At 40.2% G+C, this 24,035-nt stretch overlaps 1 protein-coding gene across 1 annotated transcript in view; it reads right to left on the bottom strand.

The window, feature by feature from the left end:
• The window catches only part of LOC146680563 (tumor necrosis factor receptor superfamily member 14-like), a 43,264-nt gene that overhangs the window by 18,292 nt on the left and 937 nt on the right, over nucleotides 1-24,035 (bottom strand). Inside the window, exon 2 of the mRNA XM_085447189.1 lies at nucleotides 21,917-22,023. The gene's annotated coding sequence lies outside the window, so the exon portion shown is untranslated. The remainder of the gene's footprint in view (nucleotides 1-21,916; nucleotides 22,024-24,035) is intronic.

The following is a 24,035-nucleotide window of genomic DNA, read 5'->3' as shown; positions in this document are numbered from 1 at the left end:
GGCACTGGTTCCCTTTGAAGCACACAACTTTGACTTTGAATCAAAAACTGTTGCCACATATTTAAACTCTGAGCACATTCTGACTTAAATGGATATGACCTGATGAGTACATGTTCTAAACTCAATACTCATTTCTTTTGTATTAGATATGTTTTAGCCGGTCCTGTCAGGCAGCCTCTGCAATCTGAATTATGGTCAGAATGCACCGTTGTGCCAAACAGATTTGCTTTTCTAAGACGAGCTCTAGAAAGTCTCTACAGGCTCATCCTGTTTGTTTGTTTTTTAATATAATGTATTCATTTCTATTGTTACTCACAGTATGTGTATAATATAACAACGTCAAAGCTGACAGACAGAAAAGAGAAAGAAAAACAATAGAGAATATAAAAATGGATAGAGCACAAATACAAAATCACAACCACACCTGTAACTCAAATTATTTTGGATTTCCAAATCTTCAGCACAGTTACAGTCCATGGCTGCTCTCATGATCCTGGAGCAGAATGACACTAACACAGTCATCTGCAGACCATAGAAGCATGTCTCTGACATTTTCAGACCTGCTCTCACACATATGTATAGACAGGATTAATTGTAGAGATGAGATAACGTATCCATGTGGGAGCGACTCGGGGAGCAGAGCTGGTTAGACAGGATCCCTTTTATCCTGGTTCTTTGTACCCTGTTAGTCCAGAATCCAAACCAAATGATACTTACTCATGTTGAACTGTTCTAGAAACTTTCTCATTACAAATTTGAGGCTGAAGAATAATCAACAAACTGTAAATGAGCATAAGAAGCTTTTCTTCTCTCCAGGTATTAAAAATCAGGTTCAGTGAGGTCACTGAAGACAAGCTCTATTCCTCTGTAAGCAAACTGGAATGACACTACTCTGTGTCTGGTGATGATAGTAATGATGAATGAAAACAAACTCCTCCTTAGGATGTCAGCCTGTATATTGTATGTAGGTGCACTTGTGAAAAGAGAAGCGATACATGAAGATAAAATGAATGAGAGGCTTGAACAAGTCAGTGATAAAACCAAACATCTATCAGCATTTATTAAGATTCTAGAAGAACACAAAACAACAGAAGCTGCTATAAAGGCTTGAAAGAAAATACAATCACTGCTGCTCTGGCTGGGTCAGAAGCAGAAACGAAAGTTTTAGTAGAGCTGTGTACAGAACGCTCATGTAGACGTCAGCAGATATCAGTGGTGCTGATAAAGGGGATTTAGAACCATGTGAAAATGCTGTCCTTAAACTATTACAGCGATGATGCTAAAGTAAAGTTTTGTTGATGACTATAGGATTGCAGAAGCTTCATAATATGTTGAACTATCCAATAATTAAGCCAGAAGATGGTGGCGTGTTACAATTTTTTGCATTGTTCCTCACAGGATGTTTAAATGCAATGTTTGGTGTTATGGAAGACTTGGATAATGCCACAACTACAAAGGCACTTGTTAACAAGCTCCACCGTGAGCTTCAAGAAATATGGAGAAAGGCTGCAAGTGGTCTGCAGGAGAAATCAAAGATAAGCATGAAGACAAGTTTGACAACAAGGAAGCTAAGTATATGCTTCACCCAATTTATGGTAACTGAGGCGAAACATCTACCAGCACGAGAGACTGAACGCAGCAGAAATTATGATCAAGAGGTTCAGAAACCCTGAAACCAGCACAAGTATTTACTTCATGGCTTTCCCTTCCAAAACTGAGTTTGGAAATGATAAAGAAGTCACAAAAAAAACACCAGCAGCTTTGGTGGATACTAACAACAGGCCTTTAATTAATGGTAGAGGTGAACAACACAATCTTTTAGTCTGTAAAAGTCCAAAATAACCCACATGTAGAAAAGACTGACTGTTTAAGAAGCAAAAGTCAGCAAAGGTCAGACAGCAGCTGTAAAGATTAATGTCAAGAATGTTTTCAACTGCATCTGATGCTACAGCACATGATTGCTAAAGAAAACAGTTTAAAGTGTTTTTGAAAATCAGCTGAAACTTCTGGTCTCACTGTTCTTCCTGTTGTTCCACGTCAGTTAACGTGGAAAAGGGAACCAAAGTAGTAACAACCTCTGCCTATCCGGTCGTTAAGTGATGACGTGACGAATCCTACTTCCGGGCCTAAAGTAATCTGCGTTTAATATGGCTTTTATTACCGCTAATCATTTATTTAAGCTCAGTTTTTAAAACCTTAGGATGTAACTACAGCCCAGCCCATGCAGCAGTATATGAATGACTAACCTTGTATTGTGGATGGATTATCTCAGTTGTTCTCCTGGCTGAAGTTTGGTCCTTTTACAGCATCCTGCCATGCGATTACATTTGTTCCTGACCACCGAGAACACTCACGTTAACTTTTATCGAGTGGAAAAAAAGTTTGCTTGTTTATATTATGCTAACATAGCTGTGTCGCTAGCAGTCACGTAGCACATCATTATATACCAGCTAGCCCAACTTCAGTAACCCTACAAACGTCACTGCTGTTTAGTTTTCTGTCTTCATTTATGTTGGAAGTGATAACAGAGCTGTACGTTTGAATTTGTTTCCAAAACCCCGCAGTCAGGACATGCTATATTGTATTTAGATAGAAGCTAGCGAGCTAACTTCCTGCTAACTTCTAACTCCGTTAAATGTCATAAATTCCGTTTTCATGGATGCCTGGATGTTAAACTCAATTGTTACACCTGGTAGAGCAGAACGCTGATCATTTTATTAAAGGTGAAAGACTTTAGACAGTTTTTCAACTCTCAGTAATGCCATAGTGATCGTTTGATATATGGACCTGCAGCGGAGTTTAGGTCCAGACACGGCTAGTGACGTCAGACTTAACGACCGGATAGAACCTGCTAATTTGGCTACTTTTCCTATAGAGTCATTGATGAGCCAGACTGGAATTTCTGGACAAGCAGCTTATTGTCTATTGTGAATGAACTGGAATCAGCAGTCTCAAGGGTAGACCGTTTATCCAGCTGTCAGAGGTATTTTCTCAGAAAGCCGTTTCTGTAACTAAAGATAAATTTCCCCTTCAGGAGGTTGTTAAATGTTGGCCTCCTTAAATGGATTAAACAGGAAAAACGGAGACAAGAACAATCTTAATACAGGAGACTTGACAGAGGATGAAATATCACCGAGGGAGGAATAAAACTTACAAGACTCAATACATAGAGAGAAAAAGAAGCACTGCAAACACTAAGCAGCCTGGAATCTCAGGATACAACTAGAAAGTCAAAACTTCAAGCAGAGGATATACAGACCCAGGACCAGGCTTGGATAAGATTTAGTACATATGCTTTTCGGCAACTCATTTAAAAGGTGGGATAACTATTTAGTAGAAGAAATGTATGTATGTGTTGGTAAAGTAATTGCTGTTTGTTTCTGATATTAGTTGTCTTTATTATTAAACAGCACTTCTATATAAACATGAGCACATGGACCAAAAACTTGTCTGAAAGTGGAGACAAACAGTTTCGATCTGTCTCTTCATGTCTGGAGTGTGTTGATTATGTAAAATACAAAACTGGACTAAAGTCCAAGAACCCACTAAACTGTGCAAATCTATGTTATACAGAAATATAAAAGAAACAAACCAGAAACTTAAAAATGAGAATAAAAGCACAGATAAGAGACATAAAATGTCCAAACTAGGATGCCACGCTCTGACTGCAGGTGTTGTATCAAAAACTGATCATCGGGTAACAGATTGACACATTTTAACTGTTGCAAATGACGTGTTGACCCATAATCTGTGAAACATGTGTCAAACATCTTTAGTCCTAAACAACATTCCTGTTACAGGGTAGAAGCTTCAGTCATGTTTTAGCAAAGTGACTTTCATATATGCTTTATTTAACCAGCTAGTCTCATTGACATTAAACATATCTTCTTTAAGAGAGATCAGACCAAGAGGGAAGCAGACAATCCAACAAATATAAGATAATAGTTCTATGAAGATCATTTAGGTGGACAGCAAGGAGTGGACTGACTATAATGCAGGTGCACTAACACAGAGTCATACAGATACTTGGAGTCAGATCATTTCTTTCTTTAATGTATAACCCCGTCATAAATCCTGTTGACTACAGCCTATTTAACAACACACACACAGAAATCACATTTTAGCACAACACCGTGTGCACAAGGACCCCCAGATATCAGGTGTAACAGTCCAATCTAAGGTGGGAGGAGACATAACACCAGCTCTTAGCTCACACTTTACTTTAATCTCTTCAAGTCTGAGCAAGTCTGACTTATTAATCTCTGTTTAGACTTGACACTTACAGACAGGTCTGACTAGTTGTACAGTTCATACTGTCTACAGGTTTATACAGGCTCTGTTGTCAAAGCAAGATCAGTCCAAAGTTCAAAGTCAAACAGTTGAGGGTACGAGTTAAACTGTAACATGAATCCCAGAATTGATCCCAGAGTATGCCTATAATAATTTGAATGCACTGATTCATGTTGAGTGTATAACCACAGAGCACAGACCACACACAGCAGCTTGTATAAGGACTCACTGACACTACTGTAGTAATAAGTGCACACAGTATGATTACAGCAGCACCACCCACACAGCTACACTCGATGTTGTTCACACGCAATATACTGTAATATATTTCTACTTTGTAATCTATCCTCTACTGTGTGCCTTTCTCCTGTTTCTCATACATCCATCCTGCCTGTTGTTTATTCCTTCTGTTCTACTTTTATATAACAAGACCAAATACAGGGCTAATTCTACCGTCTGTCTCCAGGACAATGTAACAAAGCTCAGTAGCTGACACTGTAGTGTAAACAACAGCCGTTCACGTTACACTCAGGATCAGGGATCAGGGAGCGGCTCCACAAAAAGTGAAACCAGCCGCTCTTTAATGTCTCACTTTGTCCTTCGTTGCCGATTCCACAGAATAACAGAAACAAGCTGTAATATATATTTATCATGGTACATGTAAAGCACTGTGACATATACTGAGACTGCTGCTCTGACTCTTTGAACACTAACATGACAAAAACATGTTTATCTGTGAAGGAAAAAGTGACGCAGCTGTGAATGAATCTCATTGTGCTGCTGAGTGAGCTAATTCGCTGCTGTGGATCTGAGAGGAGACCTTCACAGCCTTCCTCACACTCTGAACATCATCTTCACATAGAGTTTCCACTCAACCTGGACACTTACCGTCTCCGCCAACTCTTACCTGGATCCTCGGACTTAGGACGTTAGGATCAAGATCACGTGACACACACAGAGCGCGTCCTCCTCAGGAATCAGAGACATTATTTTTATTTAAACTCGCGGCTCTGCATTTAACGCTCTACTACGTCTACACTAATCCAGATAAATTTGAAAACAGCATTTTCATCTAAAAACGCTCCCTGTCTACACTATCAGGTTCAATCGTTTTTTTTTTTTTGTTTTTTTTTTGAAGTGACATCAGAAACAGCAGCATGTGACATCACGTGATGGCGGAGCTTCAGTTCATCCTTTGTCATCCTTTTTTTTTTTTTTTTTTTTTAATAGGACAGGGGGAAAGAATGAAAGAAAGAGGGGGAGAGGAAGAAAGAAAACCAAAGGGGAGAAGAGACGGTGAGAAGGGGGGGAAGAGAGAAAAAAAAACAAAACAAAAAAAAAACAAAAAAAAAAACTCCTGGGTCACCTGTATGGAGAGAAAGAAAAACAAAAAAAACAGGGGAGACAGCAAACAACAAAGAGCAACATAAAAAAAAAAAAAAAAAAAGCACCATCACAATAAACTAGCTAGTCATAGATATCAATAGTTACTAAATAATAAACGATATTGTGCAGCACGCAAGATAGACAGCGCACAGTGTGCTTTGAGGCAGCAGCCAAGAAAGCTGTAGTCCGCATCTGTGAATACCCATGTGTACACCTGTGTGCATACCTGTGTGGATCAGCATGCTTGCATTCCAAAGGTTTCTCCATGTAATGATCTGCTAGAGAGTGTGGGGAGCCACAGCCCTGTCCTCAATGGTTCAATCGTTTTCTTCCACAACGACAACCCTTACGTCCCCGTACTGCGCATGCGTGAAACGTAAGACGATCCAACCTGCCCTTTCCCCCAGCCCCCCCCCCCCCCCCCCCCAAAACCTTTATTTAAACATCAGTAGAATACAAAGTCAAATTAAACAGTTCTAACTTAAATGTATTGTACTTACAGAAATTGTAAACCATAAACAAACAAACAAACATCATAACCTACCTACATTATACATATGCTAGGGGGAGAAGTTTAACTGATTAAGCCAAAGTGTAAAGTCATTGAAGGATCTTCATTTTATCAAATACAACCATAGTTTTTACATTTTTGGGGTTAGTAGTGTTGTTTATTGAATTAAGATATTGCAAAAGCTCATAGGCGTATACATAAAAACAGGAATTTCTTCCTAAACATTTGGATTTGTGAATATGAAATTTAGCCATTAAGATTAACAAGTTAATCATATCTGTTATCAATGTTTAACTGTCTTTGGTTTTTGTGGAGACCAAATAATACATATTTCCATAACAGTGCAAATCCTGTAAATATATTTTCTGAGATAAAGACACATAATCTCTGCCAGAAGTCTTGTACAAGGTGACAAAACCAAAGAAAGATGTATAGTAGATTCCAACGCTGCTGAGGCATTTGGGAAGTCCGAGCCACTTCTTAACCTGGGAGCTCACTAGCCTCTCTAGTCGATTGGCATGATTGAGTGAGACCTTGTACATTGTCAACAGCCACAGTAGTCTGGGTAATAACCCAAACTGGAAGCACCAGAGCTTCAGTTTCCCTGGGAGTGCAGTGTTGTTAATCCGCTTGAGGTCATCAGCCAAGTTCTGCCTTAGCTGTTCTAGTTGCCACATATCATTGAGATCTGCATTATACCACCGTCCCAGGCTCTTTATGGGCTTCTCCAAGACTGTTGAAATTGGTTCTCCACTGATATAGAATTGCTCGGCTGTCAGTTTTCCTTTTATGATGGAGGTGCTGCGAGATTTACTTGGCTTAAACTCCATTCTTGCCCATTCTATGTTTTCCTGGAGCTTCTGTAGCAATCGCCTAGTACATGGTTTTGTTGTTGTAATGTTGGTCATGTCATCCATGTAGGCCCTAATGGGAGGAAGACGAAGGCCACTCTTGTGTCTCTCATCTTCCACTACCCACCGGGATGCCCGCATGACCGACTCCATTGCCATGATAAATGCCTGAGGGGAAATCGTGCAGCCTGCCATAACTCCAATTTCCAGGTGCTGCCAGGCTGTGGTGGTGTTCTCAGCTGTCACACAAAACTGTAAATCCTGAAAGTAAGTCGTGACCAGTCCTGTGATGTGGTTTGGTACGCTGAAATAGTTGAAGGCCATCCACAAGATCTTGTGCGGAACTGACCCAAAGGCGTTGGCAAGGTCTAAAAAGACCAACACGTTACGATGCCGAACAGCGGATTTTTCCTGTAGCACAGATGTGGCTGGGGTCCACTTCTTCCCCGTTGCTAGGGTGGGAGCAGTGCCTCTCACTATGGGGTCCCGGGAGTCCGTGAATGACATCTCAAGCCTCACTTTTGCACATTTAAACTCCTCAACCAGGCTAGGGATAGGCAGTGACAGTATCCATTTTTAATGTATATTTTTTTAAACATTATTTTAGTCTCATCAACTGAGAATTTAAACCTCCATTTGTATGACCATTGTTCTTTTCCTGTGATTGCCCCCAGTACTTTCTTTACCAAAAAGTCTAACCCTTTTCCTCTTGCCCACATTCCCCCATCTTCTGCAAAATACGAAAACTCCATTCCACTCACTATGTTCTGAAACACATCATCATTTATCAACAATGAAAACAATAAGGGCTAAATAGGCTCCCTTGTGGCGTTCCATTTTCTACCGGCAAACTCCTCCCAATCCTTACCATTATTTGACTTCCTTCCAAAAAATTCTTAATCCATCTGAACATTCAATCATTTATACCCATTTCCCTAATTTTAATTAACCTTCCCTCCAAATCATATCATCTGCTTTCTGTATATAAAAAAAAGACCTCTTTCCAGCTCTTTGAAATGCCGCAGCAAAATGTGGAGGAAAAGCGCCGAGATTATTAAATGGACTGACAATAAGGTCTAGTTGTTACTGCGAGTAACACAAGAGTACAAAATTGCAAAGGTGAGCGAGAATATAAGGTCTGTCCCAAAACCTAGGCTGCATCCTTCGGAAGCCGCATTTGAAGTCCGATTACGTCACAGCCAGGCAACAAAGGCTTGTTAAAAAATTATTAATAACACAAAAGGTTTTCTAAAAGCTTCAGTTCATTAACCATGTGATGCAGATCTACAGCTGGTTTTTGGCCATAAACTTTACAGATGAGAAGAAGGTGCAGAGTTCTTTGTGAAAAGTGAAAAACAAGGTCTCCTGATCTGACCCCCTTAGACTTTTATCTTTGGGGACATCTGAAGGCAATTGTCTATGGTGTGAAGATGCGAGATGTGCAGCACCTGAAACTACGGATACTGGATGCCTGTGCTGGCAATTCTCCTGCGGTGCTGATATCAGTGTGTGAAGAGTGGGAGAAGAGGGTTGCATTGACAATCCAACACAATGGGCAGCACACTGAACACGTGTTATGTGGTCAGAAACTTGTAAATAACTCATGAAAGAATATAGTTACATTGAAACCAAGCACACCATTGTTTTTCTTGTGACATTACCAATAAGTTTGATGTGTCACATGGCCCTCTTCCTATTGAAAAAACAAAAGTTGTATCCAAGATCGCCGACTTCTAAATGGCCACCATGGTCACCACTAGTGATGTGTGGATCGATCCTGAAATATCGATTCATCTGATACCAATGATTTATGTTCTAGAATCGATTGTCACATTAAAATATCAATATTTTAGTAATTTAGGGTAAATTTGTAGTTTATCGTTAACAGGAACACAGTGGAAAGAAACTATAACATTCGGATTATCTACATTCAAAGGAACTACTTCCTCTTCCGCCTTTCATTGTCATGTGCGAAATACGGCTGTATAAATGTCTCGTAGCCCCTTGGCGTGCGCACTCACAACAATGGCTGAGAGTAATTGTGCGGACGTATTTGACCTCCACAAACAGCTGAGACGTGGTTTGCGATACATGTGGCAAAAAAGTGAGGTGTTGTGGCCATACTTGCCAACCTTGAGACCTCAGAATTAGCGAGACATTCAAAAGGGCTGTTGGGGGGTGATAAATGCATTTTACAGTGTTTATTTAAAGGATAAAATACGTTAAATGTCACCGTTATTATTGGCCGGCCCGGAAACAGCGGGGGTGTCCAAATTCAGAGGCTGCTTCCACCTGAGGACCCGGCCTTCGCGGTCTAAAGAAAGCCGGGTAGTACGTCACGTGCTCCCTCGGTGGAGTAGAACTCTGCCGTCTGCTCCTTGCTATCTAAAATATAACCGGGCGCTGGCGTGAACTCTCAACCGTCTCACATTTTGTTTAATTAGTTTTCTGTTTGACGTTTATTCAGCTGTGTGAAAACCCCAGAGGAACCCTTCCGAGTGATTAATAAAATTAAATTAAATTTAATCTAATCTAATCTAATAACTTTAATCTCAGCCAAACCGATTTGCTCACGAACAAAGAAAACACTGAAAAAGCCAAACAATAACATTTTTAAGTTATCAAAGTGTCACGACTGCCGAGGCGAGCCGTGTGGAGTTGGAAGAAGGACCCAAGATGCAGGCAGTGGATGAAATGCTAGTGAGGTTTATTAACAAAGGTGTAGTGGCAAACAAGCAGTGGGGCATGACAAATAACTAAAGACACCTAAACTGGGAGAACTAAAAATAACAGACCTGGGAGCATACAACAAAGGGGACGAGGAACAGGACACCGCGGGACACCGCGGGACACAGACTGACACAGGGTAACGCAGACGAACCAGCAACAGGTAGGAGAACACACAGGGCTTAAATACACACACCAGTAATCAGGGGATGAGAGACAGGAGGGCAACACGGCTGGGAGGAATCAGAGCTGACGGGACAGGGGAAACGTAAACTGAACACACTCACATCAGACAGAGACCTTCACAATAAAACAGGAAACTAACAGACACAGAACCAGACAGGACACTGAACTTGACAGGCGGACTCATAAGTAGACACAATAACACCATGGACAGACAGAGGGAACACAGAGAAGTGGGAGCAGGCAGGCAAAGAGCAGAAACCTAACAAATGGCAAAATCACACCAGAATACATACTCAGAATGAACAAAAGCATAAGGAAACACAAAACACTGAGTCCTCAGACTCAGGACCATGACACAAAGTGACTTATATATCATGTTTAACCCGAGTAGCGAAAGACCGCGGGGGTTTGAAAACGATGTGTCGGTCGGCTCAGATATTTGAAGTTTACACAGCTACATTCTCACCTGAAAATATGTTAAAAGTTTTTTTGCGACCCAGAAAGAGAAATAAGAGTAATATTAAAACTAAGTCGCCGCCGCCATTGTTGGAAACTGGAATTGGCTGGGCCGCGCTATGAATTCTGCAACATGGTTTTTCAATTTTGTTGTCCAGGTGGAAAATCGGGAGAAATTCGGGAGAATGGTGGCTCCGGGAGATTTTCGGGAGGGGCACTGAAATTCAGGATTCTCCCGGAAAAATCGGGAGGGTTTGCCTGTATGGTTGTGGCAACATCACTAACCTTGTCAAACACCTCAGAGTAAATCATATCACAGAATATGATGAGCGTATGTTGAGACGAACTGAAGAGGAGGAGAGGGACAGGTGCTGCTAGGCCGAGACAGACGTCTCTCACTGAGTCCTTTAGTGCTGCAGGCAGGCAAGGTGTTCAAATAGCGCACAACTTCAGTTTTTTTTATTTCTATATGATGAACTCTGCATTATGCAGGCTGAGGGTCGCAGATGCCAACAGACTTAATAAACTGATCCGTAAGGCCAGCAATGTTGTGGGGATGGAGCTGGACTCCCTCAAGGTGGTGTCGGAGAGGCGGATGCTGTCCAAGATAAAGACAATGTTGGATAACACCTCCCACCCACTCCATGACATGTTGGTCAGTCACAGGAGCTCGTTCAGTGAGAGACTGAGATTACCGAAAAGCACCACTGAACGACACAGGAAATCATTCCTGCCTGTGGCCATCTCCCTGTACAACGCATCCACTTAACACACTGTTTGCTGCTACAACTACACATGTTTCTTTTCCAAATATTTATTTATAAGTGACTTATGTATGTATGTATGTATATATATGTATATATTGTACTATTCTTAGTTAGCGTATTGTCTGTCTTGTCTTAATGTTGGTTTAAAATGGAGCACTGTAACAAAAAATAATTTCCCCCAGGGATCAATAAAGTATTCTGATTCTGATTCTGATTATTAAGTGATAAGAACAAGTAATCTGGTGTCCTGTAATCATTATGATGCTATAATTTGAGATACAATAAATAAAATACGTTTTTGTACAAAGTATCGTATCGGATCAGTATCGTCGATACCACCCTGAATATTACTTGGTATCGGATCGGAAAGGAAATCAGTGGTATCGCACATCACTAGTCACCACCCATCTTGGGGAGTTTGCCCCCTCACATATACTAATGTGCCACAAACAGCACTTTAATATCACCAACCATTCCCATGTTATTACGGTGTATCCATATAAAAGGCAAGCTCTCACATTTGTTTATGTTCAGTTTTAGCCCTGAAGCTTTTGAGAAATTTTCAATGATTTGTAGAATTTTGGGGATTTCAAACAAGTTTTTTAAGAAAATGGTTGTGTCATCGGCTAACTGGCTGATAGAGAGCTCTTCACACACACACACACACACACACACACACACACACACACACACACACACACACACACATATATATAAGTGTGGCCAGTGTTGGGGAGTAACGGAATACATGAGTAACTGTATTCCGTTACAGTTACCGTTTAAAAAGGTGGTATTTAGAATACAGTTACTTTGTTGAAATAAATGGATTACACGGTGGTACTTCCCTGTTTCATATTGTGGCGGGTCAGAACTGTTTGGGTTTTGTTTGACATCTACGTTCTGTTGTTCCAGGCGGCAGTTACCGTTCTCATGGTTACAGGGTGACGCTCTCTCCGAGACTGTGTGTTTCCTGGGTGAGAGAGCGCCTTTTTGTTGTTGTTGTCATGCTAAGCTAATCCGGTCGTTAAGTCTGACGTCACTAGCCGTGTCTGGGCCTAAACTCCGCTGCAGGTCCATATATCAAACGATCACTATGGCATTACTGAGAGTTGAAAAACTGTCTAAAGTCTTTCACCTTTAATAAAATGATCAGCGTTCTGCTCTACCAGGTGTAACAATTGAGTTTAACATCCAGGCATCCATGAAAACGGAATTTATGACATTTAACGGAGTTAGAAGTTAGCAGGAAGTTAGCTCGCTAGCTTCTATCTAAATACAATATAGCATGTCCTGACTGCGGGGTTTTGGAAACAAATTAAAACGTACAGCTCTGTTATCACTTCCAACATAAATGAAGACAGAAAACTAAACAGCAGTGATGTTTGTAGGGTTACTGAAGTTTGGCTAGCTGGTATATAATGATGTGCTACGTGACCGCTAGCGACACAGCTATGTTAGCATAATATAAACAAGCAAACTTTTTTTCCACTCGATAAAAGTTAACGTGAGTGTTCTCGGTGGTCAGGAACAAATGTAATCGCATGGCAGGATGCTGTAAAAGGACCAAACTTCAGCCAGGAGAACAACTGAGATAATCCATCCACAATACTAGGTTAGTCATTCATATACTGCTGCATGGGCTGGGCTGTAGTTACATCCTAAGGTTTTAAAAACTGAGCTTAAATAAATGATTAGCGGTAATAAAAGCCGAGGGAGGTCAACAGTGATCACTGACTGTTTTAGGAGCTTTTTGAGATTAAATAGAAGAATAAGCAAACGACTGTACAAGGGCTGCTGGGTAATGTAGTTCCATAATAAAAGGGCATTCTCTACAGTAACTTGCAAAGACCACCGAGTTGGGTTCAAACGTGTTTTTACACCAGAGCTCAGTCACAGAGCACGTTAGAGACAGAGGAGAAAATCTTTCATTTCTCTGATTAGTCTGAGATTTCCTGGACAAACGTACATGTCTTATGATCTGAGGCTGGTACAGACTTCCTGTTAGACCTTTAAGTCTCATTATAGAGAAGGTTTCACACACCACAGATGTTCTCCTGGGCCTTTGTCCAAAATCCAAAACCGGAACAGTGAAGAGAGTGACATCATCATTTAGGTGGAGCAAGAGAGGCAGAAAATCAATCAAAGATGAAGACTTCCTCATGAAAAGCTCAGACAGGCTGTAGAGGACAGCCTCAGATTTTTTCAAGCTCAACTTCACTGTAGCTCTTTGAATGTTGGAACTTTGTCTTCTTCATCGCTGACCAATCACAGCACAGACAGGAACAACCCACAGACCAGACTGATCACATGATCTGCTCACTGTGGGCACTGTTTTTAAGGTATTGCTAAGTTTAAAAAAATAGCATATCACAAATAATATTTACAAATGTGGCACACAGGCTGGATCCGTTTTATATATTTAACTGATCACACACCAGCGTCCCTCACACATTTAAATGTGTTAATATTCTCTTGCTGCATTTGATGCACAAAAATAAAATCATGAAAAATATTGTAAAAATATGTAATGTTCTAATAATACTAATTATTACAACAAACTAAAAGTTCACATTTACAAACCACAAAGTGTGACAGTGCGAACAAGACAACCCTGTGACTGACCAGCATAACCGCTGAGGTACAGCATGTGCAGTACACTAAAAAACTATGTTTATGAAGTCATCGTGCCACCTCACCGTCTCGTAACCATAGATACTTAAAACTCAGGCATTAAGGAAACAAAGGCTCTAAAATGTTTTACATTTTACTCGAAGTGTTGACGGAAAGGAATTTAAATATCAGTTTCTGTCTGAACACGTGGGAGGTTTTCAGGAAAGAGAAACTTTACAGACATAAAACTAATTAGCCAATCATGCAGCAGTAACTCAGTTTGTTCATGCATGTAGACAGAACAAACAGCACTGAGAATCAAACCGAGCATAAGAATGGGGAAGATATTGTCATGTGAACACCAATAGAACTCTGAGGAGCATTTCCTTCTTGAATCTACAAAGAATTTTTTTAAAAGGGTCCAGCCCGGTACTATTATACTATTAGGTACATTAGGTGTACCTAATGAAGTGGCCAGTGAGTGTAGAAGTGATGGCTTGTTTGTAAAAGCCAAACAGAAAACAGAAAACTTCAGCATTTTCTGAATAGCTTTGGGTCTGCTGATGATAAAGATGATGATGATTATCTAAGACTGCTTAGTTCATGGTCATGCGGGTGGATCTAACACCAGCTGTCAAAGGACAAAATAACTCACCTTGATTTTAACTCTAAAGGAAAAAAAGTGAATTACAGACTTAATCTGTGGTTGTAGTCTGTACACGTGGACGTTGCTGGAGAAGCAGAAAGCTTTGCAGCACTGTTCTATGAGTTTATTCAGATGAAGTGACTTCATAACACATGGCAGGAAGTACAGGCTACTGTAAGACAGGTATTAAATTCAGTTCTTTGCATTCTTTTGCGGCAAAGAAAGACTGGGCTCAGGGTGGTCAAAGCTCAAAAACTGATCTTTATTTTACATTCCCAGGAACGGAGAGCTCTTAGGCGCTATCATGCACCCACAGCTCTGAAAACATCACAAGGTGAATGTGTATATGTCTAGTTCAGCTACGTCACACCCTAAGTTTCGATCAAAAGAACTCCTAACATGGTACCAGTTCCTCTTTCTTTGTGTCTCACTTCCTTTGCAGCTCTGCTCTAAACTTCCCCTTTCTAAAGTCTGTTGCCAGGGCGACCTGTCACCCTCTGACGTAGTTTACACTCAAAGTTGGCCCTCTCTTATTAAAATACATAAAACAATATATTCAGCAAATAAGCATTAAGAATATATATTTAAATCCCAACAGACCCCTTTTTAACTAATTCTATTAGTTAACCTAATTAACTGACTCCCTCAATAACTACTGTGAACTAAAAACAGATATAATTAGCTGTTTTCTTGTAAAAGGTCCTACATTACTTTTGTCACTCTTTGGAAACAGACTCTATAGAGTTACTTTCAGATATAAAGGTTGAAATTACACATAATTACAGAGTACTTGCACCTTAGTCACGGCTCGTATTATAAAGTGTTACCGATCATATGAACTATATCTGAAAAATATTTATATTAAAGTGCAAAGAGTAGAATCAAACTCTAATCTAAAAAGTCAGGGGTGATTCTAGCAGTGGCAGAGCGGGGGGGGTGGCTTACTGGGCTTAAGCCCGGGTTGTTTTTTCAGAAGCCCGGGGTCTTTTGGAGTGTAATTTGTTAGTTAGATGCCTGACTGACAACTGTATGAAACAAAAACTACACACAATATTCGAAGCACATAGTGCACACTGTGGAATTTACGACTGTGCGTAAATCCCCCCTAATATTGGTATGATCCGAGCTCAGGCACTAAGCGACTGTGTGAGGGGGCGGGGGGAGCTGCTGCCTGTTGGAGAAACGCCGCCAGGCAGACAGAGGAGAACTGAAGTTTGACCAGGTACCAAAGCAAATCATTCGTACTGGACAAATAATGTAAACATGACGGTGTATCACGAAAGATTGATATCAAACTGATCACTTGACCCATATTACGTTATTTGCTCTTCAAGTGAATCAACAAATGGAGAAATGAAAAGCCGATCAACAACAATGCTGTTTCTTTAGAGAGTCTTTGCTTACATGTGTGTTTATTTCATATTTTCAGTTTTTTCCCTCCACGGCTAAATAAATCGGTTTCAGTAATGCACTGATATACAAGAATGGACATAAGGAGCTTCTTTCAAAGAAAAAACTCTGGAAGATGTTATTTTATATATTATGCTTTGTATGATGTTCAGTATATTTCTATGCAAAACAAGGGGAATTTCAATACACAGCAGTATATTCACAGTTTAAACCAGATATTTACATACACAAAACACAAGAACATTTTTTTACTGTCCAACATCAATTTAGAGTAAACTTGTTTTGTTTTGGATAAATAAACATTGAAATATCTTTTGAATTATTTAAATGTCAGAATAAAGAGAGACAGAGTTGTCTATTTTTTATCACTTTCATCAAATTTAGGAGTACATATACACTAAGTTTATTGTTAATTAATAAGAAAACTGCAGACGATTCCATTCTGAGCTGAAGAAGCTTCTGATAGGTTAGTAGAGTCCATGTGAGTAAATTGGTGGCACACCTGTGGATGCATATAAGGCAAACACAGAGCCTGTTTCTTTGACATGGGAAAACCAAGAGATATCAACCAAAACACCAGGAAAAGAATTGTGGAGCTCCATAAGTGTGGCTCAATTTTGAATACAATTTGGTGCCATTTGCAATTAAGAAATACAGATAGTTTCTCTCTTTACTCTTAAAGTTAACAAATACGTTTTTTATATTTATCAATCTAAAAAAATAACATTTAGTCTGATTTGTTACAATTAAAATAAGTGTTTGTGTTTTGATCTGAAGAGTGTGTAAATATCTGGTTTCAACTGTATATTTGATGATGTTAGTGTTTGGCTTGATTGTCAGCACAAAGAGGGAGAGAGAGGAACAGAGAGGGAGAGAGAGGAACAGAGAGAGGAACAGAGAGGGAACAAGAGCAGGTGAGACACACATGTTAGTCAAATGGTTGTTTGCCAAAACTCATCAGAACATGTATCTCATACCTAGTGTTTCTTTTTATGTTTGCTATTTTTCAAATTCTATATTTATTAAGTTATGCAGGCTTGTTTGCACAACAAGGCTAAATAATTCTATAAACTTTTCTGAATCTAAATAGTGTACTTTGGTAGAATTAAAAAATAAGTGTAGTGCAAGTCTATGATGATTTTGAGTGTTTTGATCCTGGTTCTGTCTTGGTTAAGTCCTAAAGTAGTCCTGTTTTAATTCCCGATCAGTTCTGGGTCTGGTTGAATTGGGGTTTAGTCCCTGTGTCTTGATACAACCCTGATTTTGTTCTGCTGCTTAACTAAAAAAAGAGTTTAAGATGTCCTGGATATGTGATATATATTTTTTCCTATATGAAACTATTCTTTTTTTGAAAAAACTGAAAGCACAGCCTAATAAATCTCTCATTCACCCCCTCCCCCCAGTCCCACATGCATACTACCCTTTAGGGCTAAGCCCCGGGTGTATCAAATGTCTGGCTCCGCCTCTGGATTCTAGGATGAAACCTTTGCAGATGTAGTCATCCCTTTTCACATTTGCACACTTTAGTTCAGGTGTGTGCACATAACAGTGTTACCTTCAGTTTAACAGTAAACAGGTGAGAAAGCTGCTTTCATATTACAGTCTCAGAATTCATATAAACCCTTCAAATTCAACCCTTCCCACCCGTGTGTCATCATCTAGCTCTTCTGCCTCTGCTAAAACACAGTTTTACTGCAATACTTTTAGCTGATTTATTTTGTTTTGCACTTTGCACATTTTATTTGTTCTTAGGTCATTTATTGTGGAAATTCTCATGTAGGAACTATTGTACTGCATGTTGGTTCCACTAGTGCACCTGTGTAAGTACCACCGAACAGAGGCAGCAATATAACATAGCTAACATTAACAGTGCAGTGTACAATGTACATAACTAATGTCACATAACTTTGCCTACATGTGGCCAACAGTAATGTTTTAAAGTTATGTGACATTAGTGATGTTTGTACTAACTTGGTTTTAAAGCCTTTATTTTAAAATATACGCTGTTCAATAGTCGACCTTAATCTTACAGAGAATGTGATGATTTTATGGATAATTAAAGTCAGTCATATATCCACAAACACAACAAGCTGAAAGTCAGTGATGCTGCTCGGTTTGCAGTCCTGAATATCACAGCACAAGCAGGATTCAAAGCACTGTTTGTCAGGGTCCTGGGTCTCCTGACCCAGCGTTTTAGTTCATTGTGATTTTTGTATTATTGTACTTGGTGTGAGTTTCTATGGTTTCTAGTTTCGATCCCTTGCCCTTCATGTTTCTCTATGTCCCCTCTGTTCTGTGTAAGTCTGTGTCTGCATGTTTAAGTTCCCCTCTGTGTCTCTCGGTTCTTAGAGTCCTCTGCCTTATGGTTTATGTCTCTGTTTTTCTTAGTTGCTGTCTCCACTGTGTCAAGTTCGCGTCTCTGTGTGATCCTTCCTGTTTTACTTTGTAGGTCCGTGTCTTATGTGAATGTGTCCTGCTTTGCTTGTCTCGTCAGTTCTAATTTCCCCCAGCTGTGCTCTCCTTCTGTGTCTCATTCTCCTCGTTACTTCCCAGTGTATTTAGTCCCTGTGTTTCTCTGAGTCAGTGTTGCGTCGTACCCTCAACAAGCTGTGTGTGTTTTGCCTCCGTGTTGCCAGTGTTTTGTTTCCAGTTCCAGTTCAGTGTTTTGTGTTTTAGTCCACCAGCGTTTTTGTTTGTCCTTTGGTGAGTTTAGTTTAGTAAGAGGTTTTCCCAGCAATAAAGCTGCGCTTTAAGTTGAACTTCTGTGTCTGAGTCCTGCATTTTGGATCCACCACTCCTGCTTGCCTGCCTGCCACACAGCCAACCATGACACTGTTAATGTTAGCTATGTTATATTGCTGCCTCTGTTCGGTGGTGTCGAGCCAAACGGACTTTAACGTGTGTTTGAATGAGCTGACGGTTCACTCGTTAAGCTGAAAGAAAGATGCTTTAATCACAGGAGTCACACATGTGTCCACTGTACCATCTGGGAACTCTTGTTTAGCACTCGTAATAACACAAACACTAAATCCTCCTTCTCTTGTGCTGTTTTGTAGCAGTGTATACACCTGAGACTGTCACCTGTCTGTCTGTCCTGCACACTCTCTCTTTTTCTTTCTCTCTATGGTTGGTAGGCAACCTGAACAGTGCAACGAAGGCTAGACCGTCCCATTTCACAAGCCTCTCACTTTCGCACTTCTCGTACTTATAGGTCGTGTCCAAATTCATGGGCTGCATCCTCCTGAGGCCGCATTTGTAGACCAATTACGTCACAGCGACGCGCCGAAGGCTGTCCAAATTCGTAGACTCCTCCGAATGCAGCCGACAAATGCGTCCTCGTTTTCCCCGAATTTGAAGGATGGGTCGGGTGTGTCCTTCGTGGCCTACCATATCCCAGAATTCATAGCGCAGCCCAGCCAACCTCCAGTTTCCAACAATGGCGGCCGCTACTAAGTTTTAAAATTACTCATACTAATCTTTTAACATATTTTCAGGCGAGAAAGTAACTGTGTAAACATCAAATATCTACTCAGTTTATCAAGATATCGCATATTTGCAAAAGTGCTTCGACGTTTTCGGAGACGTCTGCTACCCACCAGCTCGATAGCTAGCCGGGAGCTCGAGGGTTACTGATGCGGCCGAGAACGGCACAACTCCCGGCACATCATTTTCAGATCACCGCGGTCTTTCGCTACTCGGGTTAAACGTAATATATAAGTCACTTAGACAACCTAAAAATGTTATTGTTGGGCTTTTTTCAGTGTTTTGTTTGTTCGTGGGTCAATCGGTTTGGCTGAGATTAAAGTTATTAGATTAGATTAGATAAAATAAAACTTTATTAATCCCCCGGGTGGGTTCCTCCTTGGTTTTTACACAGCTGACTAAACGTCAAATAGAAAACTGATTAAACAGAAGTGTGAGATGCTCGAGAATTTACACCAGTGTCCTGTTATATTTTAGATTACAAGGAGCAGACGGCTGAGTTTATTAAACTCCACCGAGACAGCGGTGACGCTAATCAGAAGGCTAGACCGTCCAATTTCCCCAGCCATTTACTTCCGGCCTACCCGACCTTCTGAGGACCCGGCCCACGTAGACCGCGAAGGCCGGGTCCTCAGGAGGATGCAGCCCATGAATTTGGACACGACCATAGTACGCACCGTAGGTAGTACGCGTAACGCGGTCTCTTAATTGGGACACAACCTGAGCCTGGTAAGTTGAAGCAGGAGAGGCCAATTTAAGTCAGATGAAGTTCCAGTGTTCCTAAAAGTATCTGTAAAGTGCTAATTTCTGCCTCTAAGCATGGGCCAGGTATGTTTTTAATGTTGTATAGATCTTTTTTTTTTATCTCTATTTCACCCATCTCACTATCTCATTGAATTTTATGTTGTTTCAGTTCGATGGTGGCATAGTTGGTGATGAAGGTGATGTTGTAACAATATCAACCCCAAGATTTTACAACTCATGTTAAAGCCAGTTTCATGCCATTAATTAAAAGAACTCTTTGACTTTAGGAAGACGTGGAAGTGACAGAGAGGGCAGAGCCTCACTGTTAAACTGTCTCTGATAATTTGGTGGGTTTCTGGGAGAAAGCTCTGTGAAAGTGGATCTGTTGTTGGACAGTGTGTTAGGGTCAGGGGGTTCGGACCAGTACCTGCACTATCTGAAGAGCTTTGCCTCTACATCTTGTTGTACTGTTTGTTGCAGCTGTGATCAGCAGGGTTACATGATGCAGGACAGTGTGTAGCAGGACAGGAGACACTAATGGAGGTTCAAGAGTCTTTCAGAGGTGATGAACATGATTCGGATCATAAAGAGTGAAGCGGGTCACTCAGGTGAAGGTGGTTTCTCTTTCAGCTCTCTTTATAGGTTACAGCAGCACCACACACCCACACAGCTACATCACCTTGACACTACTGTAAATCTCCCAGAGTACAGATTACAGTTACATTCAATGAAAGCTGAGCATCGGCTTTAACAACAGTATTGTACAGGGTGGAAGAGTGCTGAGCTTCAGCTCTACAATAACCTGCAGTGTCCTACCAAGAAGTCTTTAACCCTTTCACGCAGAGTGGTCACTACAGTGGACAGCTATTCAAAGGCTGTTTTCTTGTATTTGTGTCAGTGTTGATGGTATACTTGCACATAAACCACTACACTGGACACTGATGTGTCACTCCATACCCTGCCACCCACTGGTCAGTATGTTTCCACCTAAGTGGACATGTAAAAACCTCTTTGAAAAGTACATGTTTAAAAATGAAGTTCAAAAATCTTTTTTTTATGCCTAAAGAAGAATAAAGATACTTAAGAAAAAAAATCCTGATTGAGGTTGTCATAATTCATTCATGAAAGGGTTAATTTTGAAAATATTTCACAAACAACCAGTGGGAATATCAGGGACTTTCCAGGCTGATAAATACTTTCAGTTTCACTCTGACTTTTTTCTTACGTAAGCTTTTGCTTAAAGTGCTTGTCATATATTGACAGCTAGAACTACTTACAGCTTCTTCTGCAACACGTTTGCAAATTTCTCATGCCACAAACAGCCTTGACACCTGTACAACAGCATTTTACGGCAGAAGCTGGGGCACATTTGCAAATGTGTGACAACTGCAACTTGTGCAGAACTTGAGATATACTAACGTAGGGCTGAAGGAATGTTTGTCAGATCATGTGTAGACTGTGGTTGGAAGAATCATCTACAAGATAAGAACTCTAAATGTGCCTTTAACTTTAATCTCATTATTGATAAAACACTAAATGTTCCAAACCACTAGTTTCAATAAGAAAGTCGTCTCTGAGGGCAGAACTCTGCTGCTCAGCAAGTCTTACCTGTCTGACCTGTGTGATCAGTCTTTGTGTGGAAAACAAAACTTATTAGATCCACTAATCTCTACTTCTCAACTATTGTAATATTGATTACATTTGATTGTGGTTTTCTTGATAAAACTTACAAGATCACTGTTTTTTTTAGTATTGTAGGGTCTACCTTAAAATATGAGGTGACTGCTGTTGTGATTTGGCACAAATAAAATTGTATTAAACTGAATCAAAAAACACTCAAAAGTTTTACCTTTGTGAGGAATTTTATCTCACATCACACATCCTCTCATTTAGGCGTCCTGAAGTTTATCTTCTCTGTAGGTGCAGAATTTAAATTTTCCAGCTTCCATCAGCGAGCTAATGAACAAAACAAAAAACATTATTACCTTAATGACATTGTCATAACAAGTTGCATGTTAATGATAATAAATTGACTTCACAGCCCACATCTCATCAGTGGGCTGGTTTCAGTCATTGTGCAAATGTACTGTTTATAAGGTTAAGGAAACCTGCAGTCACCTGAGACTGACGACGTCACTTGGATGAGTGACAAAACGTTTCTCCCAATGAAACTGTCCAGATGAACAGAATCAACCTTTTGGGGAATACTATCTTAATTTATAACATCAGTTTGTACTTTTTGGAAAAAGGACTCATCTTATGCTATTTAGATTTTACTCTTTGGCAAACTCCCCATCCAAAAATGTTTTTAAATAAATCACACTTCCTTATTTAAATGAAGGAAGTAGAAGAAAAAGTTTCCTCTTTCTGTAACAACAACCTTTAAAACCATTACTTTAAACCATCAGTATTTATGGATTAGAGTGATTAAAAATATTTAAAGCTTCTTCTTCTCTGAGGTTGTAATGTTACATTAATCTGGTTTTCCAGTCTGTATTCAGTGTTATGGAAGAACTCCATGCTCAGCAGAAATCCTGCACTTTTACAAATATCAACAGTAAGTGTGTCCCCCTGCTGAGTCCTCACACATCATCACTGAAGCTCCCCATCCCCACACTTCCCATGCCCACTCATCTCTCAGTCCTTCTGACTCCTGACTTGCTGACTCCTTTGCCACGTGGTGCGAGCAGAATCATCTGCAGCTCAACATAACAAAGACCAAGGAATTGATTGTGGACTTTAGGTAGACCAGGAAAACTTTGACCCCTGGTTTCAATCCAGAGAGTTGATGTGGACGTTGTGGAGGACTATAAATACCTTGGAGTACACATAGCTAATGAACCGGATTGGGTTAAAAAAAACAACTGCACTTTACAGGGCCAGAGTCATCTCTGAGGTCTTTTAACATCTTTCAGACAATGCTCAGGTTTTTTATAAGTCTGTTGTGGCCTGTGCTGTCCTCTTTGCTGTTGCATGTTGGGACAGCAGGTTGAGGGTCACAGATGCCAACAGACTCAATAAATTGATCACAAGACCAGTAATGTTGTGGGGGGTGAGCTGGACAACCTCAGGGTGGTAGTGGAGAGGCGGAGCGTGCCTGTGGTTATGTCTTTACAGCTCCTCCATCTAATGCACAGTAACCACTGCAATAGTTACACCCTTTTGCACATGCTCTACAGATCAGAGGGACACCACAGTGTTAACCAGATATATTTGTGTAATATAGTGGGATATTTATAATTAGATCTATTTAGATCTATTTTGTACCTTTGTAATTAATTGTATTATTTAATTCAGTTAAATAAAGTATTCTGATTTTGATTCTGAATCAAGAACAAGACTAAATACACTGATTCAGTAAGCAAACCTGGACCTCAGGATATTTAAATAAGCATCATTCAGCACTCCTACAAATTCAATTAGTCATAGATTTTAGTCATTTAAAAAGTGGGATAACTATTTAATAAAATAAATGTGTGTATGTACTGTACTGCCAGGCCGGAACTCATTACAGGTTCCCACCCTTGGCCCATGTACCTGCGATCTATTCGTCTCCTGCTGCTCATTAACTTGATTTTAAGTGTGCCTTATAGTGTGGAAAATACGGTACACAGAAATATAAAAGAAACAAACTAGAAACTTAAAAAAAGAAAATGAAAGCACAGATAAGCATCTGCTTTTAAAATGACTGAATGATATCGAGTCATTTTGACATGTTAACAACATCACAAGGTAAAAGCCTCAATCAATTTCTTGCAGGTTGTCTTATATCTGTCTTTTATTTACACATGAAACATTTATTTTTTAAAGAAATTTGGCCAATAGGACAGCTGAAATTGCAACACCCATCTATTCTCTTCTGCTTATCACTATCAGGATTGTGGGGGGCTAACCACCACGCCACCCTGAGATATTTCAACATATGCAAGATAATACTTCTGTGAAGACAATTCATGTGGCAAACAAGG

The sequence above is a fragment of the Copadichromis virginalis genome, linkage group LG23, assembly GCF_057382275.1.
Source record: "Copadichromis virginalis isolate Kocher_CV1m ecotype Utaka linkage group LG23, C_Virginalis_male_GT1.1, whole genome shotgun sequence".
NCBI lineage: Eukaryota > Metazoa > Chordata > Actinopteri > Cichliformes > Cichlidae > Copadichromis > Copadichromis virginalis.
The sequence above is the reverse complement of the archived record's forward strand: the minus strand, read 5'-3'. Positions and strand labels throughout refer to the sequence as shown.